General features: G+C 38.8%; 1 long non-coding RNA gene across 2 annotated transcripts; it reads right to left on the reverse strand.

The window, feature by feature from the left end:
* Positions 1-4,450: 4,450 nt before the first annotated feature.
* LOC116582010 lies at positions 4,451-24,540 on the reverse strand. 2 transcript variants are annotated; one of them, XR_004282347.1, is made up of 4 exons: positions 24,402-24,540; positions 17,568-17,634; positions 10,287-10,459; positions 4,451-4,696 (listed from the first exon to the last, which is right to left on the reverse strand). It is a non-coding gene; the product is annotated as an uncharacterized LOC116582010 (long non-coding RNA). The 2 variants fall into 2 exon arrangements; XR_004282346.1 differs by lacking the exon at positions 4,451-4,696 and having other exon boundaries at positions 9,898-10,459.
* Between the last annotated feature and the right edge of the window lie 226 nt (positions 24,541-24,766).

A 24,766-nucleotide genomic window follows, 5' to 3' on the forward strand; every position in this document is an offset into this window, starting at 1 on the left:
TTTCCCTACACTCCACTTCCTGCTGATGAATTTAAGCCAAGGGATGGAGTTCAGGGTTGGGATCAAATGAAATGTACCTGGAGAGTAACCTGATCCATACTGAGTTTCATGCTGCTTGTAAAAGGCAGTCATATCCATTATCGCGTTTGACAGCCCCGTCTGCCCTCCAAGGTGAGTCAGGCCATCCTTGTTTCCTTCTGCAGAGAATTACAACCTAGCCCTAAGTGAAAAGTTCCCTGTCCCTGGGAGATGATGCCTCATTAAAATGTAAAGAAGCTTAGTTGTGCTTTCCAGGGACAGATCCAGGAATAATTCACGTAGACCAAAGACCAGGTACATACATGTCAGTGTAAACTGGTTCTAAGAAAGTTACAGCAAACCAGAGGTCCCAGTAGCCTCTCTTCTGCTGTTGCACCGTACAGACAGAGTCCCCAAAGTTCCATGGCTAAAAATACACATTTCAGAACCCCAAAGTGTTCAGCTTGAATCAAATCTACAGTAAAAGACAAGCAGTCTGGGACATGGGCGCGCTTCCGGACCCATCTTCCAGAAGACAAAGAAAACAAGGTCAGCCCTGAGCGGGACCCCTTCTCCCAACAGCTCTCACCAACTGGAACTGCGGCCTCGCTAAACGCACACGGTTAGAGCTTCATGCAAGATTAGAAAACATTCTACTGCAAACAGCACTTCCAGACCCAGAAACCAGGTCACTGCTATGTAAACCTTTTGCACCACTTTGTAAACAGATAAAAATATCAAGTCAGCTTGGTGTAAACAGACCAACAGCAGGAGAAGCCAGCATCCTTCTCGGATGGGACTCTGTGAACAAGCAGAGACGCGGTATTTGCTGATTTGGAATTGTTTCGGACTGTTCTCATTTAAGGGATTACTTTTTCGAAATCTGGCCCATTTGTGGACAAGCTGGTGGCAGGAATAACAATAGACTCAGGGTGGCCCACAGCAAGCTCCAGACAGTCCTCAGGAGCTTCTAATTCTGTCCCTCTGCAACGGACAACTCCTCATGCGATGATTTCAAATAGGAGCGGACCAGTGTGGACATGAAAACCACAAATGACCGAGAGCACTCCGGCTGGCAGTGGGAGAAGAAGACAGGAAGATGAGGGACAGCAAAGCCTGGACACGAGCTAATCCTGTACGCTGGGGTCAGGTCACGTGACTGCCAGAGTATCTAGTATATTTTGACAAAGTATTTCATTGCCTCCTCCTCTACCATGATATCCTGCCTACACTGCCTTTCTGCCTTTACACTTTGCAGAAGCAGAGGACAGAGAAGGGTTTCCCCCCTCAAACTGTTGGGCATTGAAAAGAGTGATTGGATTGGAGTCACCTTACCATTCAAGATCTTTGAAGGTCGTTTTCATTTACCCCCATGCTTAAATATTTGTTGAGTTCCTTTGATTGCCTGTCCCTCTACTAAGTACAGAAGTGGTAAAATAAATAATACATGGTAACAGCTCTCAAGGAGTGAACTTTGTATATTTGGGTCTGACACCTCCTGGGTCCAAGTTCCCCTGGCCTCACCTTCAGCTACAGCTCTGGTGACAAGCTCTGGGCCTGTCCTTCCCAGAGTCTTTCCCGACCTTGTGGCAGGGGAAGCCCACCGAGGGGCTGACGACCTGTGAGACCATCCTCAAAGAATGGAGTGTCTCTCCACTGACAGCAAGTGCTTTCCTTTGTCTTCCTTTAGATAGCTAGTGCCAAGATACCTTCCATAAAGGTTCTCCGAAAGTCACGGTGAAATGTCCATCTGTCACAGACAGTGAGGACCGACCCAACACATCTTGTACTGACATTCCCTCCCTCTGTCCCTTCCTTCTGCTCCCGGGGAGCACACTCTCGGTAAAGGCCCTGCCAACAAGCATGATCTCAGGTCTGCTTTGGGGAAGAGCCAGATTGTAACAATGTGAACGCTTCCTCATCTCCCGAGCTGCTTACTGATGTTCAATGCAACTGATTTTTTTTTTTTCTTCTTGCATTTTCCTCAATGATCCCTCCCCCCAACACAGAATTCTAGGAATCTAGAAAAGATGTCATTCAAAGATTATTTGCCATCTTTTAGGAAGTTTCTCCTTTGAGGACTTCATTATTCACATGGAATTAGATCTAAGCATTGACAGAACAGCACGGAGAGAAGGAAGAAAGGAAGGAAGGGTCAGAACAAGTTTATCCCTTTCACAGAGCTGACAATACACGCCGCTTTTGAGAAACCATTTCTTATGATTATGTTTTCGCAATAACAGAATTCTAAGGTGTTAACTTGTTAACTTATAACTCTGCTTATTTTTTTTTTTCACTTACCCTTCTGTCTTCTCATTTTCCAGTATCTACTGCTCTTCTTCTGGACAGCTGTGTCGTAGGAAACACATCAGAGAATTGGGGCTGAATAGAGGGAAAGGGCTGGAGGCAGAGACACTTTGAGGGACGGCCCAGACATGCACGGGGGGGAGTGGTGGCAGAGACAGTATTAGAAGCAAACACGAGAGCTAAAACAAGACTTCCTTTTGTGTTTTTTTATACAACTCATAAATGGAACATACTACATATGTTCCTGCAAATTCAATTTCCCCTTGTTACCCATAAAAAACTATTCTGTTCTCTTACAAAACAGCATCAATATTCCCTAGTATAATGATGCTACATTTGACTTCATCATTTTTCCCACTCAAGGATACAGCTCAGCCTCTTTGGGTATGCATCAAACCGACAGTTATTTCTGGGAAGGGACTAGGATTGTCCTGGTAATCAAAGGAAGACTAACCTGCATCAATAAATTTTAATGTCTTACAAGGAGAATTTATTCATGTGTTACTTGAGAAACTTGAAAGTAATGATTTTTAAAACCTCTCGTGTCTCAGTTGACATAAAAAGGCAGGTCAACAGATGATACAGAAAAATGTCTTTCCTACTTTTGTATTCTCCACAGACCACGTGCTGTGTTTCAGGACAACCTTCCCCTTTCTGTACCTCCCTTTCTTCCCAACATTTGCTCTTGGTTTTGGTGTTAATTATTGGTTTGGTGTTAATAATTTCCTGTGTGTAAGATGTTAACCTCACAACACACCAACACCTCTACCTGCTCACTCACCGGCCATGTCTGGTTCCGTATTCACCCCTCCATAGTCTGCAAACCACATGCCCCACGTGCCCTTCTCAGCTGGCTTCCTGCTCAGGTCTGTCCTGTGAAAGCGTGGTCAGGAGATCAGAAAGCAGGAGGAAGAGAGAAGTTTCTGCTCTGGGCCCCACAGCAGCGGACACTGCTGGCAGGGGCTGGTCGTCACCATTGGGCTGGAAAGACAGGCTGGTGGCAGCAGTCTCTCCTGGGGTCTGCAGCTCTGACAGAGGCAGGATCTCTAGAGAAAGCTACAGGTGCGGGTTCAGGGGATTTGACTCGGGAGATTCCCGAGTCCCTTACTTTTCCAGTCCCTATGCATCCTTTGTATCCAACCCCCCCTACTTGAAACACTTAGCATGGTTTTGTCTTCTTGACTGGATGGTGCCTGACACATTGCTTTTAGCTCTAACAACATCCAGTTTTTTGGTGTGGAAGTATTTACCCAAACTACGTTAATTTCTCTTTTACACCCAACTTCAAACCTTGACATAGGCAAAGAGCAACACATTCCCGTTTCATTCAACACATGCTATAATACATGAGATTAATGGAACTTAGGAAGTAATAACGTGGGTCTCAAAGCAGAGAATCCTATTCTATAACCGTAAAGAGTGAGCATGTCAGTAAAATACAAAGGCATCAGGATGTCAAGAAGAAGTTCTGCTCTATCCACCAGATGTTTTATGTCCATGATGCCGAGCATCTAAGTGTTTGCAAACCCCTAGATGATCATCTAGGACTTCCCAGGTAGCTTGACATTCTGGGTCCGCGGCTCTGGAAGGGACGCTGACAGTTGCAATAGTGTCAGGACTTGCTTTAGCAGATGAGAGCAAAGAGCCTGAAATCCCGCCTCAGATTCTCATCATGTGGATCTCTATAGCCATCAGCGTATCATGATGCTTTTAGGGAGGACACTGACGAGCCCTCTGCGGTCTCAGATGTCAGACGTCAGCGGTCAGCAGCCCACACTGTCAGAACCACATAGCACCAACGGCAGGCAAACAAAGCGTGCTCAGAATACATGTATTCATGCGCCACATTACTATTTCTGTTTGGTTTGTTTTCTCAGCAGTATTTTGCTATCTGGGGACCCAAAAAAAATGTGTTTTGCTTTACAAGGGAGACATGATTGATGCTTTACTAGGAGAGACTTTTCATAACAGAACAGATGTCTCCTGACAAGAAAGTTATTGGTAGAAGCAAACTGCGTTATTGCAATAATGTTAAGGCTCAGACTTAAGCAAGAGAGTAAGAGAGTGCGGGGGAGGGCCCTGGGGAGAGAGAAAGCAAGTACGAGTACGAGAGAGAGATACAAGATGAGTCAACATCCTTCACCCACTGTATTTCCATCCCCTGTCATCTATGTGGGTGGCACAGGGCCCCCGGGAGGCTCACACACACACCCTTAGAAAGGCCAATCTCTGAATGTATTCATCTGTCAACATCTTAGCAGCAAGCACTTCTCTTTCTCCAGGTTCTCTTAACTTCAGCATAGCACACCGTCTCGACTTGCAAACGAAATGTGCCATTTCTCTCATTCCAACACGGTGGATTCACAGACCCCTGTAATATACAGAATATTGAATCACTTAGAATTTTATTCTCATGCTAATTTAACTACAAGGTTTTTTATTTTTTTCCCCCATTATCATCAGTTTGTACAGAACGGAGGGCTAGGAGAATGAAGATGACAGTTTTTAGAACAGGCTGTCGGGGTAGGAAGGTAGAGTGGTGGGCCTCCAGAAGAAACAGAAGCCGTTCGTTTAAAACAAAGCAAAAAGCCAAGAGTTTTGCGTTGAAGATGTAAAGCAGAAGTAACAGATCCGAGGGGAATGAATTTACTTCAAAAACTTGATTATACAGTTTCATGAAAATCTGCTTTTCCTCCGTGGAGTAAAGTATCCAAGACAATGATGTAGATCCTTAATATGGAGCAATCCTCCTAGTCGAGCACGTCACTGTGTACCCGTGCGGTTCCAGAAGAAAAGAGGATCGTGTTTTCTGCTACAGGCGAAGTGATACCCTCCTAGGTCTGCGACCAGCTCTCAGAATCCTTTTCAACAGGCTAACAGTGTTTGTCTCTCTCAGAATCATGGGCTAAATATGCCTGTAAGTCATCTGTCCCTGAGGTCTTCATTGCAAGTTGACTGTTACACCCTACTGTTCTCTTCTAGTTTCTGCCCCCACTCAGTGTTGTTGAGGTTGCGTTTTAGGGGAACTGGGTTAACATTTCTTCTCCATACCCTGATTGTGATCATCCCACTTCTCATCACACAGCAGTGCATTAGAAACACCTGTTTCTCTTCCTCTTCTGCAGGTGTCCTGTCGGGCCAAGGAGCCCAGGACAAGGAAGCCCTTCAGTGATGCTTGCTTGAATGGTCTTGTCTTGCCGTGCAATACTAGTTTATAATTGTATTTTCCAACCCAACAGAACCACTCCCAGAAATGCTTTAGCTGGTATTTGGTCTGTCAAAACTATGCCGTCATTTAATGGATGCAACGTGTTTAGTATTGGTAGGCCTTTGGTTATGTGGGAAATAATCGATCCCAGTATCTCAAGCACCCAGCGAAAAGGTATTTGGAATCCATGATGTGTCTTTCGACGTCTTCACTTATTTAAACAGGATTTGACGCACTTTCGTGATGAATTTGGGTCTGGTTTTTCTTGTGACAAAAACCAACCTTAGGATTGGCTTCTCTAGTGAATAAATAAGCTCTTAAAATTGTATTCTCTTCTTGAGCACAGAATATTGGTCTATAACAGATTCTGATAATCTCTCAAGGGAATTTTGATAATAGTCAGAGTATATTGAATCTTAGGGATTTTTCTCCAGAGGAATGTAAACATTTACACACTGAAGTATGGATAGGATAAAAACCAGAGTGGGCTTTCTTGCAGATGTCCTCCTGTGGACATGAGGTGGGAAATTGCTTATGACAACAACGACAACCCTGTACATTTAAAACTTGAAGAATTAACAGAATGTGCTGAATGAGTCAGGTCCCACAGCCAAAGACTCTTCGTATAGCTTGTGTGAGACCTAGGGTTGGCTTAGGGTAGAATGATAACCCTTACCATAATGAGCAAACCATTCAGGAAAAAAAAAAGTAAAAATATAAACAGGGATTTCTCTCAACCGTTGCTACCAGGAGGGATGTTAAATTGTGCAAAAGAAAAAGAATCTTGATATGGTTGGATTTAGACTTTACAAATTGCACTTCAGGCCAAGGGGGAACTCTTCTCATGAGAAATGTGGAGTAGAGCATTCTCTTTGCTGCAGGGAGGCAGGCAGACACCGAGAGCAGAGAACAAAGCTCTCAGAGGCAGAGACCTTGGAATACAGCCATTCCCATGATAACGTTCTCCATTTGGCAACCAGCACTCTCCAGAGCACTTTAAATTTGTATGAAAAGTTATTAATAAATGTTTAATATCTGAGGCAAACTGAAACTGCATCAACAGAGATGGAGAATCTGAAAACAGCTGTAAGCACCCTGGATGTGAGGAGATTAAAATATTGGTTGTGGAGCACAGATAAGAATCAGAATGGAAGAGGCCACTGGGCCGGGGGTAGGGTCATCTCTCAATCATGATGACAAACTATTACCACAAGTTCCCAGTGAAGAGGAAATGTAGACCGTTATCAGAATCACATGGTGTATACGTCTGGTTCTCTTTCTAGGGCAAAGGGGAGTCTTTCTCAGTAAACCTTTTTACATATTTTCTTGTAGATCTTTGAGTCAGGAACCTAGAAATACCTGCCCAGATAGAATCTCCATGTCACCGAGCGTCCTTTATGTCCTTGAGAGCGCCTTTAGTAACTATGACAGATTTGAATTTTATTTTTTAAAAAGTAATATATGATTTATTAAAATAAAATTTAAAAACTTATATTTTCCTAAATCCTTGAAGTCACGACTAGTAAGAATAAAATGTCACATTTTATTCTATTCAGTAATCTGCAAAATTTAACAAACATCAAGAGAAGCATTTCAGTAACCACGTTTAATTGGATCTATCAGTTTATTGTATTTTTCTTTTGAAATATTAAAAATGCCTCTTATAAAACAAAACCTTTTAAGTACTTAAGCATCCTTATAAATCTAATAAATTGGACTTAAAAATACAGTGAGTCCCAAGTCATTCTAAATTTTTAACATTGTTTATGAACAATAATTTTCTCATGCTTTCTAACTTAAAGTCACAAGTCTAAGTCAATTCTCATATTATAAATTAAAACTCAAGTCAAATCTCCTATATTCTCTAAAATGCCAAAATCTGTTACAAATACTTAAATATCACATAAACTAAGACAATGTCTAATCTTAAAACAAAATTTTGAATGCTTTGAATTTATTTTACTACTTCTATACTTATACCTGGCTGGAGTTAAACCATATGTCCAATGTATTAATTAGGGAATAAACAGAGTTGATATTCAACTAGAATTCACTGATGCAGAAGCCATTATTTACAATTGGCCTCTAGTCCTATGGTATTAGCATCCATTCTGACTGGTTGGTTGCAGTGGTGTGGTAAACCAGTTTTCCAAAACAGAAAGCTTCTGATTTGTAGCATTTGCCACTTTCTGTGGTGTAAATACTCACTAACGGGTTATTTCAAGTACCAAAGACTTAATGACTGGCTGATAAAATTCCTAAATATTTAACAATCGGTTCTAAAGATCCAGTTTTAGTAGACTTCAGCACAGCACTAGATGTTCCCTATGCTGCATTAGTTTTTCAACATTTTGATCAGCACTCAAGGGGAGAAGTTCAATTGTATACAAAAGATACTTCAAGACACATTATAATATATATAATTATAATTATATACAAGTATATTTATAAATTATATATATTAGATATAATTATAAATAAATATTACATATATAGCTCCCATTATATGTAAAGTAAAACATTCCTTGGGCTGCAAGCTGTTCTTAGAATATATTTCAACAAGCTAACATTGTCTCTCTGTCTCTTAGATTCATGTTCTGAATATTCTCATAAATCATCTGTCCCTGATTTCTTTATTCCAGATTATAATTTATGTAATAATTTATTCTGTGTGTATATATATATATAATATATTTATATTACTGGTAGGAACATAAAAAAATGATACACTTTGGAAATAGTTTGGCAGTTCCTCAAAATGTTAACCATAGAGTTACCACACAACAGTAATGCTATTCCTCTCTCTACATATAATATCAACATATACACAAGAATAATAAAAAACATGTCTGAAAACTTGTCAACTAATGTCCATGGTTCATGCTAGCCAAAAAGTAGAAACTACCCAAATGTCCACCAACTGATAAATGAAAAAACAAACTATGGTGTATCCATACAAGGGAATAATTTTTGACCATGACACAGAATGAAGTACTGATACATGTTGCAAAATGAATGCACCCCAAGAACAAGATGCTGAATGAAAGTTAGTCACAGAAGTTCACATACCATATAATATCACTTATGTAAATGTCCAGAATAGGCAAAACTATAGAGACAGAAAGTAGGTCAGTGGTTGTCTAGGACAGAAGGGTACAGCTGAGGGCTTGGGGGTGGTGAAAATGTTCTAAAATTAAGTTATGGTCTTGGTTACACAATTCTATAAGTATTATACAGTTAAAGTAGGTGAACTTTACAGTATATTGAATTATATTTCAATAAAGCTATTTAAAATACCTATGCTTGAACAAGATACAGTTTTCTTTCTTTCTCATGTGAGAGTTTAGGAGTGGAGAGTTTAGAAGTGCAAACATCCAATTTTTGTATGGCCTTCAATAATGAGCTGAGCCTCTTCCGTCAGCCCAGGGCCGACAGGGACTCAGAGTTCGTGCCTCCTACATGGCTACTCTTGAAGACTTTGTCTTTGGGTTCTAGCAAAACAGCACCCAGTTTTCAAGTCTGATTTGAATCTGCAATCTTCTCATATGAGTCGCCGCATAACTAGATCGGATTTAATGAATCTATTTCTTTATTCTGAATTCTTTTCATACTCTTCCAAACTGTCCTATGTCAATATTTGGATGGCGTTTGACTGTGTTTAATGTTTGCTCCTCACTTGCTGCTGTGAAGATCACTCAGCTAACAGTGATGATCACAATCAGGTTCTTAGCTCCCAAGTGCGCAAAACCAAGTAAGAAGCGTCATTTAGGGAATGCTGTCCTCATGTTTGTTGTCCTCTAGAGACCAGGGTTGAGGTCATTTTTGTTTCAATAAGAACAAAATGTGTTAATTAACAGAAATCAAAATTAGCCATTGCTATTTCATATGCTCAGGTGGGGCCTTCCTATATCAACCTTGTGGCCAACAGACATGGAGAGATCACTTTGATAAGTACTTCTGGTTTCTTTGAGAATAATTATTCTATCTTGTGAGTATTTTGAGTTATAAATGAAAAGCAGCCTTGTTACTGATCATTCCCTCATTCTTTCTTGTTAGGATTATGCAGTTACCAGACAGCCATGCATATTCTGGGCACCATTAACCACATGTTTGATCTGGGTCCTGTCCTCATCTCCTTAGGTCCTCTTAGTAAAACAGAGGAAAGAAAATATGTCATGGGAAGGTGGTGAGTGTTAGGCAAAAATATAAAACACTTAGCACATGGTAAGTTCTCAAAAATGTTAGCAATTACTATTTTCAAGACAATTTGCATGTTCTGAGACAAATGTCTGCCAAATATGTTGATTTATCACTGAAGAATAAAAACATGGTCCTTTCGGGGGGAAAAAAAAATCCAACCCTGTCATCTCAAATTTTTTCTTAGTATGTATAACAATCCTCCATATATAAGTAAAAAAAATCATATTGGTACTGTGTGTGGCAATAGCATCCTCTTTAATTTCAATTCCTGCCCCTCTTTCCTGGTGTTCCATTTTATGGGATTCCTTTTCTCTGTGTTGAGTGGGGTTTTCCTGATTTTCCTCCAGGGACTTTGGTAGGATAAAAGTAGAAGGTGATGAGAACACCCTCTGTCTTAGATCTCTCTCATTTGAAGTAACTGGGGCCCTGAGCAGGGCTCTGAGGACACCGAGGACTGCAGGATGTCATTCCCAGCCCTTCTGTGTGCAAGTACGCACACCCCACAGCTGTACGTGATGCACCAGGGGCAGAGGGCTTGTGCCTTATGACTCACTCTGAAAGTAACAGCTCTTCTGGGAAGTAATTTACATACCGATGGAATATGCTTTTGTGGGCTTCTGTGTTGAAAAGTCATTGTCCTTCATGCACTGCATACGCCAGTGTCAACCAAGGCAGCCTCATTAGCAAGACAAATCTTGATTCTCCATGAAAATCCAGACATCAGGTCTAGAAACTATAAGAATGATCTTAAAATGTTTCTATCTCTACATACACATATTCCCACATGTAAAATATGTTCTCACAATTGCAAACACATACAAGCATGAATCTATATGTACTTGATGCCTGATTGATAGAGAAAGGCAAAATTCAGGAGGAACTGAACATTTTTAAAGAAATTTAAGGGCTATGTTCTATTATCCAGGGACTGGAATTCAGCTCTTTTCTATCTCTGAAGATTGTTTTTTATTCATTATTTTTATTAACACATAATATGTTAGTAGCCCCAGGGGTACAGGTTCTCTGAAAATTTAACACAGTGTTTTCACCTTTACCCATTGATTCCATGTAGCTCTCCTTTTCTGGGTATCTAAAAGAGTGAAAATATCAAACAGGCTTCTACTAAAGCAGATTGAAGAACTATCCCAGAACTACAAATTTCTAACTCAAAAACTACACATTTCCTTTCATCAGAGATAGGCTTTGACTCAAATTCCTACATTCAAAATGAATTAAAAAACTCATCTCCCCCAGAACTGCCTTATCTCCCATTGTCAGGCCTATGACCTCGTTGGCCAAAGAACCGGTCACATTAATAGAGAGTGGAATTCTGTTGGCAGAAGACAGAGGTACATGGGCTCATGCCATTCTTTCAGAGCTCAGGTGTCCAATGGCAGGAAGTAGGTAGACAGTGTCTGCAGGGCATAAACCAGAAACACATGGTCTAAGGGGCCATTTAATTCACAATCTCAAAAATGATAGCAAATTATGAATGACAAATCAAATGCTCAAATCACAAAGGCCATGGTTTTCTTATATCCGAGCTTGTAAGTATCAGCAGGGAAATGAACAGTTGTCTAAGATAATGATTACATACACTGACAGACAACACAATCCTGGTGACTTCTCATGCTGACTAAAATCCGTATTGTAACCTAGATTTTCCTGATCTGCTGCTATGTTCTACATATGTGCAATGAGAAAATTACAACTGAAAAAGGAAATTAATGTACATAAAGGCAAATTGGGGCAGCATCAGAAAGGCATAACTAACCTTGGATTTGAAATCAGGAGGCATGAGTTTCGATGTGATCGTCTGGCGAGTGACTGTACAACTCCAAGAAAAACAAGAAAATTAGTATATATGGAGCACATTTTACTAGCCCTGAGTAGGATGCTGTATATATTGTGATACCATTTAATCATCTTAATACCTCTGCGAGTTACATAAATTACTGCTATATCACAGCTGAGTAAAAAGTTTCACGTGGCTATTATCTGTATGGCAAGGGAATCAATGAACAGATTTCTCAACCTGTTGAAGTCATAACTTTGGTAGGCACCATCTAACACCTTGATGGCCACCTTGATCATGTATTTGCTAAAAGCTTAAAATTCACATGCATTTTGTTTTTTATATTGAAGCAAGAATTTAATTTGGGAAACCCTAGGTCTCTTAGACAATGGTTTGAAAACCATTGTTTTAGTTCTTTGAGTCGGTGTTTCTGTATATTAGCAGAAAAATAATAAATGGAATGTTTTAAAATAAGAAAATAGGGGCGCCTGGCTGGCTCAGTGGGTTAAAGCCTCTACCTTTGGCTCAGGTCATGATCCCAGGGTCGTGGGATCAAGCCCGGCATCAGGCTTTCTGCTCGGCAGGGAGCCTGTTTCCTCCTCTCTCTCTGCCTGCCTCTCTGCCTGTTTGTGATCTCTCTGTCTCTGTGTCAAATAAATAAATAAAAATCTTAAAAAAATAAAATAAAAAATATATAAATAGCAATTAGTCCATATATAAGGGAAGCTACCATTAATATTACTGCAGATAATCTCTTTTCTACGCAATAAGAAATATCCTCCAATAATTAGTATGCTTATTTTGAATACCTTAGCAAATGAGAGTAAGCATTTGTGTGTGTCAGAGTAAGCTGTGTTCTGACCTGAGAGTAAGGGAAAATCAAATCTCAGTTATATAAACAACCCTTTAAGATGTGATGCCTTGGTCACATTATCAGAAAGAATGAAGTCTTATATGAGATAACTCATTTTCTAAGGACATTCTATAGGTCTTAGTTTGTATATGGGTCATAGATGTCACATTTCAATCAGTTGATTGCGAAAAGATTAATGGAGACAGTTCATTATGAAATGATGTATGTCAACTGTTTCTCAGTAAAACTGGAAAAAAAAATTTTTAAAGATTTTATTTATTTGAGAGAGAAAGAATGAGAGGAGAGAGGTCAGTGGGAGAAACAGACTCTCTGGCGATCAGAGAGCCCCATGGGGGACTCGATCCCAGACTCTAGGATCATGACCTGAGCAGAAGGCAGTTGCTTAACTAACTGAGCCACCCAGGAGCCCCTGGAAAAGAATTTTTAAGGAGGCAAAGTTAAAGCAAATGAGGAACAGGGAAGCATCAAAGCCACCACCCCTTGGCTTGAAGGGGAAAAGGAAGGGGGAGGGATTACCAGATACCTGTCAAGAGCTGTGGCCCTACGGGGAGAAACAGAGCCGTGGCCAACACATGACTTGGCCCAGAGGGAGACTGGAGAATAAATGCCTCTACTTTTCTCTTCTCTTCCCATTTCTTGTTGTACTTCCTATTGGCCATGCCGCCTGGAAGCCAGAGGAAAGTGATTGATGTAGTCAATAGAGATCAATATCTCCGGTCCAGAGCAGTGTGGTGAAGGGTGGAGAGCAAACAGGGTATCCAAACAAATGCCTTTCTAATAGTAATTCACTTGTTGATTCTTCCATTCTTCCACGGCAAGCACATTTGTAAGCACCAATTACGTTTAAGATGTAATAGTTCATGTAAAGGCTGATGTCAGAAGAAGGGGGAGGAAGTGCGTAAGTAATCACCCGTGTTCTCAGGGAGTTTTAAAGATAATTAGAAAAGTACATGAAGATTGCCAGGCAGAGAGCGACAGGCATAAACTCAGTATGGCGGGGTTACAGGAATTCAGTGTTAAGGAACCACGACTGAAGCAATGAGGAAGGGCTTAATGGAAGGCATAGCCTTTGAAATTGGTCCTGCAAAATGGGCAAAATATCCAGGGAAAGAGTTGATGGGGAGACAGCCCACATGGAGGAAAATAGTGGGAAACCAGGAGGTGGCGGGAGGTAAGCCCTGTCCGGCGAAGTCGATTGGGACTGAGTGCTCCTTTGATGAAGTCATGGGCAATAAAAACAGAAATAAAGTCAGACAAAAACAGACTACCTGCTCAGTCCCAATCTCACACACATGTTCATGTGTAAGCACCCACACATGAACACACATGTGTGTTAAAAACAAGACTGTGTTAGTGCAAAACCTCAACAAGGCATTTCTGAGGAAAATGCAAAAGCAATGCGGTGAACGATATGATCTGACAGGAGCGTATCTTCTGCTGGAAGACAAAATTCAGTATGCACCCTGAGCATTCTTTCCTTTATTCTAGCTTTATTCTGACTTTACTCTTGCATGGTTTCCAGGGCGATCGCAACTGGGATAACAGCACCATCTAGTGTGTTCTAGTCTTATGTTAAGTTCAAGGACTTCTGATCTGTTTCTAATACTACACAGAATCTCTTCAAGAGTACCAGAACAACAACTGTGAAAAACCCTCCCACCCATTTAAGGCTTTAAAACTTGCAGTTTGATAAACTGGAATTTGTGGGGATTTATGGTATTTCTAAAGAATCCCCCTAAAAGAAAATTACCATATGTCATCAATACCTGAGATGAGGAAAGTAGAAAAAGTAATTTCTCATCATGTTGTGGTTTGCCTAATCTGGCAACTAAAATACAAACAACAGTATTAATTAATTTTTAGTGGAGAACAAATGACACTTTTATTTCTAGGTGAAATTTTAAACATATAAATTAAACAACACATATCACGTACATTAAATATCCATGATCGCCATTTAATTATAAAATGAAAAATAAAAGGTCCAAGGACTATTTATTTTAGTAATCAGAATATGAAAATGAACTTTGAGCCATACATCATAAACTAATTCTGGAAAATAATCAGGTCATGAAGCAGGAAAACCATCACTAAGGAGAATCTCGGCTTCATTTGTCCTGCTGCTCCCTGTGCTAACTGAGACCAAGAGAATGATGAGAAGTGGTGTAACCAACGATCACACTGAGGAGGAAAAAGAAGGCAAAATGGAAAAGAATAGTGGGAATTTACGGGGACGAAAGAATGAAAGTCACATTTCTTATCTCTCCATTTCCCATCCTTCAGAAGTCTAAATCTGGACATCAGACCTGCAAGCCCACAAAGGTTTTTTTTCTTCTTTTTTTAATTATGTTCAGTTAGTTTTCAATATAGTGTTCAATGATTCATCACTTGCATAGAACACCCAGTGCTCATCACAACACATGCCCTCCTTAATACCCATCACCATGTTACCATCACTTTGTTTCCTGGGGTCCACAGTCTCTCGTGGTTTGTGTACCTCCCTGATCTCTTCCCCTTCCATTTTCCCTCCCTTCCCCTAAGGTCCTCCATGCTATCAGTGCAACCATATAATAATATGATAATGGGTAATGGAACATGTGAGTGCAACCATATGATAACTGTCCTTTCTGCTTGACTTACTTCACTTAGCATAATCCCCTCCAGTTCCATCCATGTCGATGCAAATGGTGGGTATTCATCCTTTCTGAGGGCTGAGTAATATTCCATTGTACACATGAACCACATCTTCTTCTGCTGAAGGGCATCTCGGCTCCTTCCACACTTTGGCTATTGTGAACATTGCTGCTATGAACATTGGGGTGCATGTGCCCTTCTTTTCACTACATCTGTATCTTTGGGGTAAATACCCAGTAGTGCACTTGCTGGGTCGTAGGGTAGCTCTATTTTTAATTTCTTCAGGAACCTCCATGCTGCTTTCCAGAGTGGCTGTATCGGCTTGCATTCCCACCAACAGTGTAAGAGGGTTCCTGTTTCTCCACATCCTCGCCAACATTTGTTGTTTCCTGTTTTGTTAATTTTTGCCATTCTGACTGGTGTGAGGTGGTATCTCATTGTGATTTTGATTTGAATCTCCCTGATGGCTAGTGATATTGAGCATTTTTCCATGTGTCTGTTAGCCATTTGGTATTTTCAACAAGCACACCAGGGGATTTTCAGGTGAAAATACGCTTTTATGAAAGCAATGTGAATCCTCTGGTTTTTGTTTTCTTCACCAATGAAAGATTTTTCTCTCTTCATGCAACCATTATCGTTTGCTCTTTGAATAAAAGGTCACATATATTAATAGATTAATACTGCATAATTGTTAGCAACTATGATTCTTATAATTTCTGTTTTATTTATTCTAATTAAGGGTTCAAAGTGCAAAATCTGAACTCTTCCATTTAAAACAGAAGCATTTCTTTTACTAAAAACTAAATAAGATTTTAACAAATATATAAAATATTTTATTTAAGGTCCACTATAGACTTCTACAAGATATGCTGATTTTTTTTTTTTTTTTGCCTCACTATTCTCCGGTCACCAAGAACCAGCATTCAACCATCCTCAAGAGTCATTTCCTTCCTCTGACTCTGTCTCCCCACACCCACCTGCATAGCAAACTTCAACAAACTTTAAAGACACAGATCCAATGTCACCTTTCTTGAGAATTCCTTCACGAGCTTCATGACATAGGATTGACTACTTCCAACCCCATCCCCTCCTCTGTGCTCCCCATACATGTAACACTGAGTTGCATCTATGTTATGTGTCTCTCTCTACCAGTCAAGCAGGAAGCCCTTCAAGAGAGGATGGTTTCTTAGTCATTTTATAGTCCAGTATCTAGTACAGTGTAGATAGTAAGTGTTCATAAACCATAAATAATTGTTTCTAGATTGAATGTATAAGCAATTCTAAGCACCCGCTCATCTTGAAAACGGTACCAAAGTGAATTTTGTTCTAAAGTCATAGCTTGAAGAGTCACAGAAATAGTGAAAATATCGAAGTCCTCACTCACTTTGGCCTCAATCTCATTTCTTTAAAAACAGTTCCTTGTTTCTTCATTGATTCCTAATTTAAAAGGATAGATATTTGGGGCAAATAAAAATGGTGTAAAGGGGTGCCTGGGTGGCTCAGTGGGTTAAGCCTCTGCCTTCAGCTCGGGTCATGATACCAGGGTCCTGGGATCGAGCCCCACATCGGGCTCTCTGCTCAGCAGGGAGACTGCTTCCCCCTCTCTCTCTGCCTGCCTCTCTGCCTACTTGTGATCTTTCTCTGTGTGTCAAATAAATAAATAAAATCTTTAAAAATTTAAAAAAATGTGTGTGAAGTGGTAGAGAATGTAAGGGCCGCACACCTTAACTCCTTCCTGATAATACTCATCGGAGATTCTTTGAGATGCTTTATTTTGTTTTCTTTCACGTCTAAATAACAAACCAGCAGAGCTGTTGCTACTTGGGGGATAAGAAAATCTATCACACTATTCATCATTTCCCAGGCAGTTACAGGACCTTCCAGAGTTCTCCATTGTTTCTTAAACAAGGCATGTATCAGAAATGAGAGGAGAGATGTCTCCAGAGCATGAACAGACCCCAAAGTGGTAAGTTCAGCAGAACACATGCAGTGTCATCCAGTCTCAAGACATTTGCCTAAACCCTCATGAAAGTAAAGACATAAAAAAGTGAAAACATATTTGTTATAGGTTAGTATAAAGTAAATATTGTATAGAATTTTATATTGCAAAGTACCATGACTCTTGGCAGTAAATTATCCACTAATAAAGACTAACCAGATGATGGTCAGCAAGGATGCCCTATCTGTCTACATTTGGAAGACACTACACAAGACATTTGGTTTAGGAGTAATAATAATATTGATTGAAAGAGTCTTAAAAAGCACACGTACGCCGCATTTCATCTTTTAACACTGGAAATTCACATCAGCAGGAAGGAAAAGTACAGCTGTTTGCACCTTGTATCTTGTCAAGGACAAAACTATCACCACTTCTTAGTCTCGGGCCTGGACCCACTATGGCCGGAACATGCGGGCTCTATTATTTATTTATCACCTACATCCTATAACTGCAAATTAAAACACACATCTGAAATGAAGATAGGTTTCCCATGTCATTTTTTTAGCAGTACAGGAAAATATGCTATAATCACCAGTGGAATCCACAAGCGTCTCTGCAAACAAGCACCGCGGAGCTTCAATTTATCGATACCAAACAACCTGAAGCAAGAAAAGATAAAGTTAGTGATTTTATGATGAATAAGTTTAGCATTTTCACATTCATGTTATTATCCTTCTGATGTCATTAAGGAAAACTCGTGGGGGAAAATATTAACATTTAGGATTTGTATCCTATGAAAGTACTTGAAGTAGAGATTTTTAATCTATTTTTAATGTTTCTTGATTGCGAGGAACATTGGGAATATGCTCTAGTTATGAAAGAAAGAATTTTCAAAAGGTTATTTTCTTAAACACAAAGCATATCAATGGTATTTATTTTAGAAACCGAGAATCATAATTCAATAGCCAGAAAGCAACTATAGAGTAGTAAGACCAATGATTAAAAGTTTTATAGATATCCTTTTACATATATCTCTATTATATGTGTGTATATGTGTGTATGTGTGTGTGTGTATATTTTTTTATAGAGATATCTATAAAACTTATATGTCTCCCCTCATATGCAGAAGATCACGTGTCTCCCTTTGGGCACCCTGAAACACAGGGTCCTCAGGATTCCTCCAAATGCCTTCTCCTAAAATACATCACTTCAGGTTCTGTTTGCAGGCAGGGTTATACAATATGTATTTACTTAGGTGATCCCAGTGGCCTGAAACGTTCTGATGTCTACTGTGTCAATGTTATTCTCTACCAAGCTAAGTGTCTGGGTAAGGACTGGACAAAAACATGCTGTACTTTTGTCTACACAAGTGTGGGACTCAGCGAATGCCGCATTCCCACTCTATGTGTTGGACCTTGACAGGCAACTGAATTCTTGTGGGCGTATTCTCTTAGTCACTTCAAACTACCTTAACAACATAGCCCCTGGCTTGGAAATAAAAATAAAAGAAAAAATATATATCTCCCTTGTTTGGAAGTTTCCACAAGATTTGATATGGAGTTCCTAAGAGCACCAGCTTCAAACTGACCTTCAGATAAAAGCTGCTTGTTGTAGGCTCTTACGTTGATTATGAAGGTGGAGGGACATCAAGAGAGGGAGAGACAGTAACTCAGAACAGGAAAATCAGTGATGCCACGTAACTGGGCTCCCACGTCTTCATTTCATGAGTGAAGGGCTAATCAGACCATGATTTATTGCTTCACTACTGTCACTTTATACCCATAGTTAGATGTCAGTTCCTGATCTGTCATCAGTACAGCACAGGCCTCACTAAAGACTACGTGGTAAGTAACTTGGCCTTTATGGAGAGTTATTTGTATAGAATAATTTTACAATAATCAATAGAATACTTGGAAGTATGTTTCCAAGCTCATTAAATAATTTTTACTGTGAAATAGTCCACTATCACTAAATGTCTTCCCCAAATTAGTTCCATATTCACTTATTTTTTCAAATACAAATATCAATATCCATTAGTAAGTATGAAAAGCAAATAATTAATCAAATTATATTGAAGCAAAATAACCTCAAACAGCTTTATAATAAAAACCAAATGAGATCCCATTTTTTTATCCAGGATAAATTATATGCAGGGACATAATGAGCTCTAAGAATGCATTCTTGGGGGGAAAAAAAAAAGAAAAGAAGGAAAGAAAAAGGAAACAGAAGAGCTAAACTTTAAAACAGACATTTAGTACAAGATTAACACTTAAAATCATTAATGATCTTCTGACATGCCAAAGTTTAAAAGAAGGTATATCCTTTAAAGAACTAGGTCTTTGTATTTATATGCCAGTAAATGGCTCAAATTCAGCCTGTCTGTGGCCCCCCCTTTCAAAGGGTGTTTGGCAGTTCACAAGCTTGACAGTTTTCAAGTGCACTGGATTATAACGGTACTTCACAACCTCATCCAAACTCAAAACTTCCCAAGTAAACTTAAATTTCTGTTATTTGCCCTGATCTCATTTTTACAGAGCAATTATCTTTGACAAGAATTAATAAATCCACTTTTTAAAAGATATTCACTATATCGCATACTTGAAAGTTGCTAAGAGATGTAAATCTTAAATGTCCTTACCAAAAAAATAAATTACAATTATCTGAGTTGAAGGATGTTTCAACTAATCTTATTGTGGTAAACAATTAGCAATATGTCTGTGTATCAAACAATCACATTATACCTTAAAGTTACACAACATTGTATGTTAATTATATCTCAACCAAGCTGGTTGGGGTGGGGGTAGAAATCCACACATGGCAAAGTATAGTCTTCTACAAAAAACAATCATAATGTTTAATATACCTCTATGACAAAAAATTACTCTCACCCATCTCTCACATGATACAATTTTGAACAAATTTCCTAAAAGAACTTGACTTAAAAAAAAGGTAGATCAAAAGCCAATATTCTTGAGGTGTTGGAAACACCAAGCCATGTATGACATGTCCTGCACAGCACTGGACAAGAACAAGGATTCATTAGTTATTAAAAATAAAAATCTTTCACTTAGAAAACTATGTCTTTAATTTCAAGATGCACAAGATCATATTAAAATATGAAAGGCAGTCATTTGACATTTTGAGGTAATTGATTTTTCTGAAAATTAACATGAATTTAATTTAACCAAAATTTATTGAGCAATAACTTTCAGTTGGCCACCCTGCTAGGGTTAGGAGTATACCAAAATGAAGAAAACAGGCTTCTCTCAAATTTCCTTCATCTAAAAGCACTGTTTTTCTTTTGATCTAGCACTCGTTCAACAAACACAAAAATTCCACACCTTCCTTTGATGTCATTCAAAACCTCCAAATATTTCCAATTTTCTAAATTCAACACAAACCCACAACATATATTTTAATAGATTTTTAATTTTTAAAATAAACATGACTGAGGCATAAATTATACACAATACAACGGACAGACACGTCATATGTAACTGATGATGTCTTTTGACCAATAACCCTATAATCATTATCTTGTTCAAGATACAGAACATTTGCATCATGGCCAGAAGTTTCCCTGTGCCCCTCTGCAATCAATCTACTCCATTTCCTGCCCCAGGCAGCCGCTTTCTGATTAGTCTGTATAGATTCGTTCTGTCTGTTCTAGAATACCTTATAAATGGAATCATAAGGTATGCATACATTTTACTCTGGCTTTTTTGCTCAATATAACCTTTTTACAAATAACCATATTGTTGCATTTTTTCCTTTTTATTGTGGAATAGTAGTCCATTATATGTATATACCACACTCTTTTAATCTATTCATCAGTTGGTAGATAATTAAGTTGTTTCCAGTTTGGGACTATTATGAATAAAACTGTCATGAATGGTTCTATACAAGTCTTTTTCGTAATTGCTGTGGTTGAGTTTAAGATTATAACGTTACTACTTATTTTCCATCTGTCCCTTAAGTTTTGGGTTCCTTTCTACCCTTCTTTACAATCGGTCAAATGTTTTTAGTGTCTGTTTTATTTCTTCTGCTCTCTTCTTAGCTACCTGTCTTTTTATTATCTTTTAGTTGTTGCTCTAGGGCTAATGGCATTCATCACTTTAATCACTGACCCATAACTAACAATATTCATCTTATTTAGGGACAGACAGTATTATCCCTCCTTACCCTTCACACTTTGAACTTTACAACTCCTTCACCATTTCCCTCCTGGCATTCAACACAGACTTACCACTGCCTACTTCCCGCTCTGGCTTCCCACTTCCGACTTCCCACTTGGCAAATGCACTTACCCTACAACGTATAATTCTATTTGCCCACCCCTGCCCTTTCTCAGCTGCCTTTATCTTCTACTTCCACACGTATTATAAATAGGAGTCTGAAGTGTTATTCTCTTTAAAGTTTTGTGAAGAAAGAAAACACAGTCATCTCTATTTACCTACTAATCTGTCATTTTTAGTTCTCTTAATTATTCTTTGTAGATTTTAATGTCCAGCTGTAAAATTTTCTTTTGACCTAAGGGACATCTTGTAATATTTTCTGTAATCCAAGTCTGTTGGTGGTGAATTTTCCTCTTCTTTTTCTTTCCCTCCCCCCTCCCTTCTTGCCTTCCTTTTCTCCTTCTTTCTTTTTTGCATACCTGAAAATTTTATTTCATCCTCATTTTTGAAGAATTTTTTCATTGGATATGAAACTTTGACTGACAGTCTTATTTTTTTCTTTTAGCACTTTAAATGTGTCATTCCAGGGCACCTAGGTGGCTCAGTCAGTTAAGCCTCAAACTCTTGGTTTCCACTCAGCTCATGATCTCACAATGGTGGGACTGAGCCCAGCACCGGGCTCTGCACTGAGTGCAGAGTCTGATTCAGATTCTTTCTCCCTCTCCCACCCCCTCCTGTCTCTCTCTCTCTTTCTCAAATAAATAAACTCTTTAAAAAAATAAGTAAATATGCCATCCCACTGTCTTCCAGCCTGCATTGTTTCTCAGGAGAAATCAGCAACCTTTACTATCCTCATTCCCTTATACAAAATTTCCCTTTTTATAGTGGCTGTTCTCAAGATTTTCTTGTTCTCTTTGTTTCAGTAGCATGACTGTGATGTGTCCCAGCCTGGTTCTGATATTTATCCTGCTTGGAAGCTTTCTGTGTTTGTAAGCAAGTTGGTGTTTCAAATTTGAAAAGTTCTTGGACATTATTTCTTCAAGTACAGTTTTCTTTCCCAATCCCAGTCTATTCTTCTGAGACACCAAGTAAAAATAAGTTAGACTATTACCTATTTTTTCCATGAGATTTCCATTCCATCCCTGAGGATTTGTTTATCTTTCTTTAATATTTTATCTCTCTGTTGCTGAAATAAAATAATTTCTTTTTACCTGTCATCAAGTTTATGGACTCTTTTTTCCCCATCTTGAATATGCTCTTAAGCCCATTAGCAAAATTTTTATTTCTACTATTGCACTTTTCCATTCTAGAATTTCGAGTGGATTATAGTTTTCATTTTTCTGCTGAGATTCCCTACCCTTTTGCTCAGCAAGACTATATTTACCTTTTTAAGAGAAACTTATAGTAGTTATTTAAAGGTCTTTCTCTGCTTAAATTCAACAACTTATCCATCTCAGATTTGTTTTCTTATTGATTACTTTTTTCCTTGACTATGGTTCAAATTCTGTTTCTTCAAATGTCTTGTGATTTTTTTTAATATAGTAGGTTTAATATAATAGGTTTATTGATTAATGTGCCATAGAAACTGGAATTTTAAAAATCTCCTTCTGAAATGGATTCATTCTTACTTCAATAGGTAGCTCAATTACAGACTCTTATGATAAACTTGTGCGGACTTGAATTTTTGCTTTGTTCGTGTAGATTTGCATAAAGCTTAAGATGCCCTCAATTCCTGTAATTTAATAGGAGTCAATCTCCAAACTGTTTTCTCTGCAGATCTTTCCAAGGGTTGATTTTAGGCTTTGTTAAGGTGGCTCTACCATATTACTTGAGGGTTAGTAAAGATATTACTTGAGGGATTCATCCTTAAATGGAGCGGTTTTATGGGATCTGACCGGTGCTATGAAATTGTTGCTGTTGTCTTAGCTAAGTGCAGAGCATCAAGAAGGTAGATACTGAGGTCACTCTAAAGTACTTCTCTTCCCCAGCATGAGCAGCATCTCTTCTAGTATCTCTCTTCTACTCTTAATCCTTAGTACCTTCGATCTCCACATACACAGTCCATCCTCCATTCATAGGCCTGTGACACTGCTCCAATCTTTAGGATTTGCCTCTCTGCATATCTCCCAATGTCCCACTACACATATTTAAGCTGCTTTAGATGCCTTACACCCTGATCTCTGCCTCTTCATTTCATTGGAGAACATCATTCTCTCCTCAGTCTCAAGCTCTTTGCAACACAGGAAATTTGCTCTCAAAGAACTGGGGAACTCATGGGACCACTGTGGCCTTCTCTTCTTCTAGAGGTCCTTGATATGGAGAGTTAAATTGTTTATTTGAGATATTTCTTATTTTTTAATCTAGATGCTTAGGGCTGTACACCATCCTTCCAGTACTGCTTTTGTTACATATTTTGTTTCCATAAGTTTGGGCATGTTATGTTTTCATTTGTTTGTCTCAAGATATATTCAAATTTCCCTTTTCATTACTTCTTTGAGCCACTGGTTATTCAACAGTGTTATATAATTCCTACATATTTGTGACTTTTCCAGTTGTCCTTTCCTGTTGATTTCCAGATTCATTCCATGGTGGCCAAAAAAAGATACTCAATATAATCGTAATATTCTTAAATTTGTCAAGACTTATTGGGTAATATAACATGCTCTATCCTGGAGAATGTCCTGCATGCACTTGAGAAGAATGTGTGTTCTGCTGCTACTGGATGGGACATTCCATATATGTCTGTAAGGCCCATTTGTGTATAGTTTTTAAATCTTCTTTTTCTTTGACCTTCTGTCTGAATGGTTTATCCATATTGACAGTGTACTGAAATTGCCCACTCTCATTGTAATGCTATCTACTTCTCCCTTCAGTTCTGTCAGTCCTTCTTTCATATATTTAGGTGCTATGTTATTGGTTGCATATATGTTTATAATTTTTATATCTTCCTAGTAAATTAGCCCTTTTATCAATATATAATGTCATTGTTTTGTCTCTTCTGACAGTCTTTACCTAAAGTCTATTTTGCTTAATATAACTCAGGCCACCCCTGCTCTCTTTTGGTCACCATTTGCATAGAACATCTTATCCCATTTTTTACCTTCAGCCTACATGTCAATCTAAAGTGAGTCACATGAAGACAGTGTATATAGATGGATTTTTCTTTTTATTCTTTCAGCCACTCTTTATCTTTTGACTGAGGAGTTTAATCCATTTATATTTAGAAAAATTACTGATGAAAAAGGACTTACTATTGTCGTTTCTTAGTAGTTTCATGTCTGGATTTCTGGACTTCTCACAAAGGGAATGGTGGTATTGTTGCTAAACTGGTGTCTCTGTGGAAGAGAGAGTCTGGGGCTTCTTATCAGCCATCCTTCCAACTTCCTGCAAAGATCTAATTTTAATTAATCAGGATTATTTCAGGCTTACAGTGGTATTGAAGTTAAAATAATAACTGCAAATAACCAAAAATTAGTGGCATAGAACTTTTTAAGTAAGGCAAGGCTTAAATAGTATAGTTCAAAGCTCTGTCTTTTTCTCCACCACTCAGGCAGGTTCACTCCTAACAATGAGTAAAGTTGCCTGTCACTTTAGCAGCCTGAATGAAAAGCTCCAT

This window comes from Mustela erminea, chromosome 21 (assembly GCF_009829155.1).
Source record: "Mustela erminea isolate mMusErm1 chromosome 21, mMusErm1.Pri, whole genome shotgun sequence".
Lineage (NCBI taxonomy): Eukaryota > Metazoa > Chordata > Mammalia > Carnivora > Mustelidae > Mustela > Mustela erminea.